The sequence below is a fragment of the Tiliqua scincoides genome, chromosome 1 (genome assembly GCF_035046505.1).
Source record: "Tiliqua scincoides isolate rTilSci1 chromosome 1, rTilSci1.hap2, whole genome shotgun sequence".
Lineage (NCBI taxonomy): Eukaryota > Metazoa > Chordata > Lepidosauria > Squamata > Scincidae > Tiliqua > Tiliqua scincoides.
The window spans coordinates 146,010,062-146,017,456 of NC_089821.1; the positions used below are offsets into that span (position 1 = coordinate 146,010,062).

The 7,395-nt window shown below is 44.6% G+C and overlaps 1 pseudogene; it reads right to left on the reverse strand.

Moving 5' to 3' along the window:
- Positions 1 to 7,032: 7,032 nt before the first annotated feature.
- Positions 7,033 to 7,152, reverse strand: LOC136637007 (5S ribosomal RNA; annotated as a pseudogene).
- Between the last annotated feature and the right edge of the window lie 243 nt (positions 7,153 to 7,395).

Sequence of the window (7,395 nt, forward strand, 5' to 3'; positions counted from 1 at the left end):
GTGGTCGGGGAGGGGGAGTTAATGCCTCCATCAATTAAATTACTTTTTCTTTCTACACAAACTATTATTTGCCCTCCCATTGTTCCCTTCTACTGGCACTGGCTATAGTGCAGAGTGACCAGATGTCCTCTTTTTCCAGAACATGTCCTCTCTTTTAGCCCCGTGTTCTGGAAAAGAACATAAAGGCCCTCCTTTTCCCTGTGAGCAGGCCCCTATAGGCAACGCATAGCCTTCTTGTAATTAATGAATTTTTATGTAGTAAACTATATGTAGTATAGTTTTAGATTTAATAATTAATATAGTGTTTAAATTAACCACATGAAGTCAATATACAAGTGTTTTTAGCTTTTATTTTGCCATGTCCTACATTTTTGGGATGTCCTACATTTTAGGGTGTCTTGTCCTCTTTTGCGGTTTTGATATCTGGTCACCCTGGAGGGGAAGCCACAGCATGCATCAATGGACAATTTTACCTGGCCAGCACAGAATTCCTTTAGCATAAAGTGGTAGCGCTCCTTCCATCATGCAAGTACAGCTTGTTTGCTTGCTTGCAAGGTCCAGCACTTCACCTTCTTGCCACTGGATAATGGGGCTACTGAGAATAAGCCCCTGGGAGAGGAATGGTGCCTTCTCAGAAACTCCAGCTAAAGCCAGCGAGTGATGGAAACTTAGATTGTGCCAAGGAGATGAATGATGCCTTCCCATTATACTTTGCTGGATCTCCCATTATACCTTGAACATAACATAAGAACATAAGAACCGCCCCACTGGATCAGGCCATAGGCCCATCTAGTCCAGCTTCCTGTATCTCACAGCGGCCCACCAAATGCCCCAGGGAGCACACCAGATAACAAGAGACCTCATCCTGGTGGCCTCCCTTGCATCTGGCATTCTGACATAACCCATTTCTAAAATCAGGAGGTTGCGCATACACATCATGGCTTGTACCCCGTAATGGATTTTTCCTCCAGAAACTTGTCCAATCCCCTTTTAAAGGCGTCTAGGCTAGATGCCAGCACCACATCCTGTGGCAAGGAGTTCCACAGACCGACCACACGCCGAGTAAAGAAATATTTTCTTTTGTCTGTCCTAACCCGCCCAACACTCAATTTTAGTGGACGTCCCCTGGTTCTGGTATTATGTGAGAGTGTAAAGAGCATCTCCCTATCCACTCTGTCCATCCCCTGCATAATTTTGTATGTCTCAATCATGTCCCCCCTCAGGCGTCTCTTTTCTAGGCTGAAGAGGCCCAAACGCTGTAGCCTTTCCTCATAAGGAAGGTCCCCCAGCCCCGTAATCATCTTAGTCGCTCTCTTTTGCACCTTTTCCATTTCCACTAAGTCTTTTTTGAGATGCGGCGACCAGAACTGGACACAATACTCCAGGTGTGGCCTTACCATCGATTTGTACAACGGCATTATAATACTAGCCGTTTTGTTCTCAATACCCTTCCTAATGATCCCAAGCATAGAATTGGCCTTCTTCACTGCCGCCGCACATTGGGTCGACACTTTCATCGACCTGTCCACCACCACCCCAAGATCTCTCTCCTGATCTGTCACAGACAGCTCAGAACCCATCAGCCTATATCTAAAGTTTTGATTTTTTGCCCCAATGTGCATGACTTTACACTTACTGACATTGAAGCGCATCTGCCATTTTGCTGCCCATTCTGCCAGTCTGGAGAGATCCTTCTGGAGCTCCTCACAATCGCTTCTGGTCTTCACCACTCGGAAAAGTTTGGTATTGTTTGCAAACTTAGCCACCTCACTGCTCAACCCTGTTTCCAGGTCATTTATGAAGAGGTTGAAAAGCAGCGGTCCCAGGACAGATCCTTGGGGCACACCGCTTTTCACCTCTCTCCATTGTGAAAATTGCCCACTGACACCCACTCTCTGCTTCCTGGCCTCCAACCAGTTCTCAATCCACGAGAGGACCTGTCCTCTAATTCCCTGACTGTGGAGTTTTTTCAGTAGCCTTTGGTGAGGGACCGTGTCAAACACCTTCTGAAAGTCCAGATATATAATGTCCACGGGTTCTCCCACGGGTTCTCTTGCTGGCCTCTGCAACTTGTTTGGAAAGAAAGCAGGACCATGAGGTCGTGCTGAGAGGGGTCAAATTGGGACCCTTTTGTTTTATTAGCAAAAATCATTTTATGCTGAAGATTTTGTGTTATATCATGTTATTTCGCATTTACCACTGTCAAGCACCTCTCCCTGTGGGTCTCCTCAGACCTTTGGCAGCCATTTTGCTGTCATAAGTCTGAAGAGAGCCAGGAGGCATTCCATAAGAAGAGCCCTGCTGGATCAGATCCAGGGACCATCCAGTTCAGCTTCCAGTATCTCACAGTGGCCCACCAGATGCATCAGGGAGCACACGAGATACTTGCATCTTGCTGCCACTCCCCTGCTTCTGGAATTCTATTATTCTCACCCCCCCCCCCCAACCAAGTTAAACTGTCCTGGGTTTAACTTGGGCTACTTTATTAAACCCAAGTGAGGAATTTTCATGCATGAAACCTACTGAACACACCTTCCCTCCTGCGCCATTCTGAGGTTGGCGAAAAAAACTGCCATCCATGGCCAATTCGGATGACAGAAAAAAATTCCTGCTTGACCCTCATGATGATCGAGCAGCTAATCTCAGACTGTACATACCCATCATGGCTTGTAACCTGTGATGGAGTTTTCCAGAAATTTGTCCAATCCTCTTTTATAGGCATCTAAGCCAGATGCTTTCACCATGTCCTGTGGCAAGGAGTTCCACAGACTAATTACACACTGGGGAAAGAAATATTTTTTGTTTGTTCTCTCTCGACACTCAATTTTAGTGAATGTTCCCTGGTTCTGGTGTTGTGTGAGAGGGAAAAGAGCATCCCTCTATCCGTTCTATCCATCCCCTGGATAATTTTGTATGTCTCAATCATGTCCCCTTCCAGGCTCCTCTTTTCTAGACCGAAGAAACTCAAATGCTGTAGCCTTTCCTCGTAACGAAGGTGCCCCAGCCCATTAATCATTTTGGTTGTTCTCTTCTTCACTTTTTTTTTTAGTTCCACTATGTCCTTTTTAAAACATGGTATCCAGAACTGAAAATAGTCCAGGTGTGACTATAACATTGATTTGTACAATGGCGTCATAATAGTAGCTATTTTAATCCCCCTTTTAATTCTCCCTTCTTCACTGCCACTGCAAATTGTGTTGACACTTTCATCAAGCTGACCACTAGCACCCCAAAATCTCTCTCCTGAGCTATCACAGACAGCTCAGGACCCCTTAGCCCAGAGGTTCTCAAACTGTGATTCAATTTTTGGTGGGTCACGAGAAGCTGGCGGCCACCATCTTGAAAAGGCAAAATGAAGTGGGCAGCGCCATTTTGAAAAAGGGCAAACAGAACCTGACAGTGCCATTTTGAAAAAGAGCAAACAGACCCTGGGGGCGCCATTTTAGGCTTCCAGGCACACACACTCTTTGCTCCTTTCCCTTCCCATTCACTTCATGGCGGAATCTTTCTCTTTCCCGCAGCTCCTTTCCCTTCCCACTACTGCCAAATCTCCAATTTTCCAATCTCAAGTCTCCCTGGGTATAAAGCAGCTTCTCACTTGCCTGCTTCTCACTTCTCACTAAGTCTCATGGAGGAGACTTAAAGCATCCACTTTGGGTTTTGAATAAAACATGGTTTCCTGTTATTACAGGTGTTCTTAAACATTTTTATTTTTCACAGATTCCGTTTTCCCAAGGAAGAGCCGAAAGTGGTATTAAGTGTTTTTATTCCAAGGGTGCATTTTCATATATTGTACTCTATATTGTTGTGTAAGAGTCAAAAAATTTATGCCTAAAAACTGACCCTGACAACCTGGGTCGACTTATACCCGAGTCAATACAGTGGCTAAAGTGGGAGCTTCGGGAAGCTTAGTAGCTGTCTGGTGATATGTGTGTGGGGGGGACGGGAGGTGGGGGACAGGGCTGAGAAGCAGGGTAGAGGAAAAAGGATAATTTTTACTAGTAATTACGGTATTCAGAGGCAGCCATTTTAGCTTCTTTTCCAAATAGGAAAAGAAGGTGTTTATGGGAATTGTCGTCTATATGAGGGCTGCTGCAATGAAGAGCAGCACTTGCTCCTCACACCTCCCATAAGCATCTTCAACTCTCTTCCAGTTTGGAAAAGAAGGTAAAATGCCTCCTTTTTTTCTTTTTGCTGCTGCCTCAGAACAGTTCCTGATAAGTCATTTTCAAAGAGTTTCACACACCCCTCAGTTTAACCCCCACCCTTGTAAAAAGCCTGCCAGGGCTCAAGGCTCCCATTGAAATCAAGCAAGCCTTGTTTAGCAGAACTTTCTGCAGCCTTGTCCCATTTTGCAAATGCTTGCATTTTGCAGAAGTTTGTTTTCTTAAACACCAGGGTGTCATCCTTGTTTCCATTTGAAACAAAGTCCCAGGCTACAGTTCAGTGCACCATTACTAATAACACCCATGGAAACCAATGGGTCTACTGCTGAGTAATTAGGGTTGCAACTATGTGCAGCTGCACTTGCTCACACTTAGTCCTTGTTGCTTGTCTCTCTGCTGTGAATTGAATTGCACACTCCCAGTTATGTTGCATGTTATATGTAGAGCCTCTGGCTTAACACATCAGGCACTTTAAAGAAGGATTTGATTCATGGTTCTACTGGTGTGTTGTTTACAGTGCACTTACTCTGATAGTGTTTACAAAAAGGTTGTGAAGACCAGAATTTAAAAAGTTAAAGAATAAAAACGTATCTTATGATCTTTTCCTATATTTTTAATAAATTAGACACTATACAGTTCTTAGGTAACTATTACTGGCAGTTTATTTTTCAGGATCTATCCTTGGGTAAAATCAGACAAAACTATAGTTTAGACAAAACTAAACACCTCCCTGAGTTTAACCCCCAACTTATCCAAGAGTCATAGAAGATTCCATTATTTTGGCTCAAAACCTGCCCTTGGCTTATCTGTGAGACAGGCAAGTGTCTATGGTAATTAATAAATTATGATAGCTTTAAATGTGTAATAGTTTGGCAATATAGGTTGTTTAATGTCAGCAGAGCAGCCACAGTCATTATCCATGCACCCCCATCCAATCAAGCTCTTTATTTTTTCATAGATTTCCATTTATTTTTTCACAGGTGTCCCCCCCCCCCAAAATGGAGAAGTGCAGAAAACAGTTTACTGTGTTTTTATTTTGTTCTGACTCTACTTATCACACCTCTACTTATGACTGAACTCTGTTCACTGTGATAACTGTAATGACTCTCTAGCGGTTTGCATGTTGCAAAAACGCCATCGAATGGGTGCTCTGCAACCTGATCTCCCTCTTCTCTGTTTCCCTTATAGAACAGACATTGTGACAAACAAGGATCCTACCCCGATGACATTTTCTGCAAACCCTGGGGGCAAAGAAACACAGATCGAAGCCTCTTTCAAATAGTCAAGCAGCACGACCTCTTGGATGTATGAATTTGCAAACTCAGATTCCCTCCATGGAATCCCTCCACATCAGTCTCATACTCTTGCATGCTTATGGAGAAGCAAAGAAAGTGGCTGTCCTATCCATTTCCTCTAGGAGAAGTTGTGAGTAAGTTGGCAATCATCTGTTTTTCCCTAGAGTAACACAAAATTGGTCCACAACACTGATAAGAGAAAAGGTAAGCGTGATAGAGAGTGATGGGCTAGGACGCAGCAATTTTATCTGGTATCAAAGACACTCTAACATACCACTCTCTTCTCCCTCATGTCCTCTTTGTAAAATCCAGTTAGAAGGAGTAGGAACAGGACTAGAGACACCAGGAGTCTTGTGGGAAAATTACCTTTTGGTTATTCTAGGTTTTCTATTTAATGCCTATGTCACACTCTTATGAATGCCAGTATAAATGTTGCTGCCAGGTCACACTAGCACCAGCTTTACATGCCAGCATATATGGATTCCAGCCTGGTATGATGACCTGTTCCAAGTAGAACTCATACACACAAAATGGACACCAAAACACTGCCTTCTGAAGCCACAGCCTAAGTTCCTGAAGGACTCTGGTCAAGCCTCAATCCCCTCCTCAGGTTGTGCTGTTCTTTCCAGTCATAGCGTGGAAGGAAGCAGATAATCTGATTTTTGTGACCTGTCTCCACAGAACGTAATCATGCAACTCTGCAGATGCAACTCCTGCCTGTATTGTCCCCACTGAATATCATCTGTTTCCCCTTAATGCCTCCTGCTTGTATCTATCTCTACCCCCCATCTCTACCCCATGCAGAGTTGAATACCATCTCTGCATTTTGCCTATAAAACTCTCTTAAAACAACAACATATTCACCAATTCAAGTGTTAGAATGCAACTTCCTTCTCATATCTGTGCACACACCTTTTGCTATGAAGTAACCCTGGTCCCATACAGCCCCAATACGTGAGCATTCAGCTCTTACCAGTATCAGGCCTTGGGCAAAACAGACAGGCAGAACATCTTTATGGCTAACCTATTTGTCCATCGTGCAAATACTGTAGATATAAAAACATTTATATTTAATATTTAAGGAGACCCAAAGCACCACTGTGTAACTCCCCCATAGGAGGGCAGGAGCCAAACAATCAGGGATGGGTGTTTGGAAAGCAGCTTAACCTGAAAATAATTGGTCCTCTCTAAATGTCGAACTGTGAATGTCTCATTCTGCTGACGTAGATCTTTGGCCAAGGTAGTTGTCATACCTTGGCAATGATATTGTATGTTATCTGGTGTTCCCAGCACTAGTTTTCTGCCAGTTGCCTCTTCCCTTGCAGAGGTAAAATATTTCATTTTTAGGAAGCTCTCAAGTTTAGAGCGTGATACATTTGAACATATTTACTCATTCAGCTTTTCAAAAAGGTTGTTAGCCCACTTATCCATGTATATGTGTTGCAGCGCAATCCTAACTTTTGCTGGGCAAGCAGGCCAGCAGGCCTATGCTGTATCCAGTGCAAGTTTCAGGCAGTCAGAGGCTTGCCCTGAGGCAAGGGGGAAAATGGTTGGCAACCTTCTGTCTCGAAAGCCTACAGCACCCGGTATTCCCAGGTGGTCTCCCATCCAAGTACTAACCAGGCCTGACCTTGCTTAGCTTCTGAGATTAGATAAGATCAGGCATGTGCAGGGTAACAGTTGCTGCTGGCAAGGGGAAACCTCTCCTCTTAGGAGAGTCTCTGCAGTCTCAATGGCAGTCAATTAGCGGTGCAAATCCAAACAGCCTGGGACTGCTCCAGGCTGCCCGGGAACGGGGCTAGGATCCAGCATAACTGTTGGATCGTGGCCCCACTTCCTGCTCCCTGCCCACCCACCCCTGGGAATGCCCGCTGCCCGCTCACCCCCTACCCCAGAACGTCTCCCTCCCACCTCCTCCCCACCCTCCCTCCCTG